The following is a 3,095-nucleotide window of genomic DNA, read 5'->3' on the forward strand; positions in this document are numbered from 1 at the left end:
AAAGTCTCTTGTCTTTGAGTGAGAAGCCCAAACAGAGAACAGTGGGCTGTGAGCTGGTGTGAGCAGATAAATGTCTGCTTATTCAAAAGGACTCTGTACTCTTATTTCCAATTCAGTGGAGGATGCAGACAATGTTGGGACACATTCCCTAATTTCACAAATGAAATTAATTACTGCATACTTTAGGGGCTGAAATTTCTGCAAAGCTGTACATGATCTACTAGCATTTTTTTAAGTTGTGCTCACGCTAATTAAAGGTGTGGTTGTGAGCTTTTCTTAATAAATGTGAAATAAGGCAATGATGACTTTGTGTGGTCTATTCTTATGGGATATAAAACTTAGATAATGAATGGTTTTCAGTAAGAACAGGTGAGCCATTATTGGACTATCTCCCTCTTCTCCTATAAAATAACCTCTTCCCCATGCTGAATTTTCTTCTCATTTGCCATGAATTGCAAATGAAATTAAAAAGTGATAGATGCGTTCACAGCTCTCCTAAGTCATCCTGTGAAGTGTGTGTGGGGGGGATACTTACAAACTATGAAAAAAAACTTTGAAAAGTAGAAAAATAATTTATTGTTCTTACTAGTTCAGATCTTCTCATGGGCTACTTCCTTCTTCCTTTATGGAATGATCACAGACCTTATTCTGTGTCTTCCATGTTAGTCTGATACCCCTCTTTCTAATATCTCTTCTAATCCCATGTTTACTCAGAATCTGCCTATCCCATATGTGTTAGACTCCAACAGTACCGTAGTACCAAGACACTGGAAGTAATTATTGTTACCTCAAGGTTGCAAAGATATGTACATATTTTGCCTGTTATTATTGAAAGTAGTGCTAAGACAAGAAGAAGGACCCTGGGTGAGATAATCAATACTCACTCAGAAAGGCAAATGGGATGGACATCAGAAGAGGGAGAAAACAGGGAACAGGACAAGAGCCTACCACAGAGGGCCTCTGAGAGACTCTACCCAGCAAGGTATCAAAGCAGATGCTGAGACTCATAGCCAAACTTTGGGCAGAGTGCAAGGAATCTTATGAAAGAAGGGGAAGATAGAAAGCCCTGGAGGGGCAGGAATCCACAAGGAGAGCAACAGAACCAAGAAATCTGGGCCCAGGGGTCTTTTCTGAGATTGATACTCCAACCAAGGACCATGCAAGGAGATAACCTAGAACCCCTGCATAGATGTAGCCCATGGCAGCTCAGTGTCCAAGTGGGTACCCTAGTAAGGGGAACAGGGACTGTCTCTGACATGAACTCAGTGGCTGGCTCTTTGGTCATCTCCCCCTGATGGAGAAGCAGCCTTACCAGAGGAAGACAATGCAGCCAGTCTTGATGAGACCTGATAGGCTACTGTCAGATGGAGTGGGAGGAGGACCTCCTGTATCAGTGGACTTAGAGAGGGGCATGGGAGGAGATGAGGGAGGAAGGGTGGGATTGGGAGGAAATGAGGAATGGGGCTACAGCAGGGATACAAAGCGAATAAACTGTAATTAATATAAAAATAAAAATTATAATTAAAAAAGTTAATAGTGCACTGATTTACTTTGTTTTGTGTTTCGTTTTTTTCCTATCTGGAGACGGCTGTGCTTCTGGGGCAAGAGGAGTGCTGTGAATCTGTTCCGTGGTGCTACCATAAATATCTGCCTTTATTTCCAAGGCAGAAGGGTCAAAGCTCAAAGTTCCAAATCTGGCAAGAATAATCACAAAGTAATCCTAGTTATCCAACATAAATAAAACAGAGAGCACAGACTTCGATGTGATGCTGCAGCAGAGGGGCCATTTCCTTCACCATGAGACTCCAGCCTTCTTGGTGATGCACCACAGATTACACTTTAAAGCCCAGTCCATGGGTTTATTTTTCTGAATGGTCAAGAAATGCATTGATTTGTTAATCAATGGCAATCTGAAAGATTTTTATTATATTCTCTCTGAAGTTTATTGCTGGTGACTTATTTTATAGCACATTTAATAAAGCAGGGGAATGGGACTAGGTCAGATGCAGAGACATGTTCATCTTTCACCACTAAAGCTGGAATTTCTTAATAGTGTTGACTATTTAGTAATTTGTGTTCAGGTCTGCTTCCTTCCTTTCCACACTTCTTATTTTCTTTAAGTTTTGTCTCTGTCTAAAAAGAATGGTCTATGACCTAAATATGTTTACATGAAATTACAACTTAAAATTGTAGAGAAGAAAGAAGCATTTTATTCAGAACTAAGATGAGACTATCATTTCACCAAGGCATTCCTTTTAGCTCCCAGCTGCCTACTGGGCGAGACAAAGTATTGTAGAACTTCCAAGAGAAAAAAAATCCTTAATTTCACACACAGAATCATTTCCACGGTACCAAAATCCTGGACAATGGTTTTCTGCTTTACATTGTCTAAAAAATGGTAAGCAACAGAGTACACCAATGATGCTACTGAAATTAAATGGTTCATCATTATGTAAAAATTTAGTGGCATGTACACAGCATAACTTTTGCTTCGAAAAGAGCTTTTAGGTAGTTGCAGAGACCTGGTGTGGGCATTATCCTCAAGAGCTTATTTTATATGAGGATAGAAGGTCAGGAACCTGGAGAAATGTATCTCCTAGCCTGTCTCTTTCAACCGTCATCCAGAAGCTATACTTTGGATAGACACTTCATAGATTGCATTAAACATTAAACTTTTCTAAAATATAACCAAGATACTACTGTGTGTGTGTGTGTTGCTGAATGATGACACCACTGAAAGGTTTTCATTTAACATTTTTAATCTATTAGAAAATTTCGTAGATGTACACAATGCATTTCCATCATATCTGCTCCCAGCTTCTGCCCTCTGACTTGTCCAAGGTTACCCCTCCCCATGTCTCTCTCCTAACTTCATGATTCCTCTCTCTTTTTCTTTGTATTTTTTATAACACACTAAGTCCAATTAGTGTCCTCTCCTGGATCTGGGGTCATTCGCTACATCCCTAAGGACAACTGACTCTACCTCCCCTCTGACAAACATTGCCATCAATAGCCTCAGCAAGGTGTGGTGACTTGCGCACCTCTCTCCCATCCGTGATGGATTGCTGCTTGACTCATCACGCACACTCACTCAT

Source organism: Psammomys obesus, unplaced genomic scaffold (assembly GCF_907164565.1).
Source record: "Psammomys obesus unplaced genomic scaffold, mPsaObe1.curated_primary_1811, whole genome shotgun sequence".
NCBI lineage: Eukaryota > Metazoa > Chordata > Mammalia > Rodentia > Muridae > Psammomys > Psammomys obesus.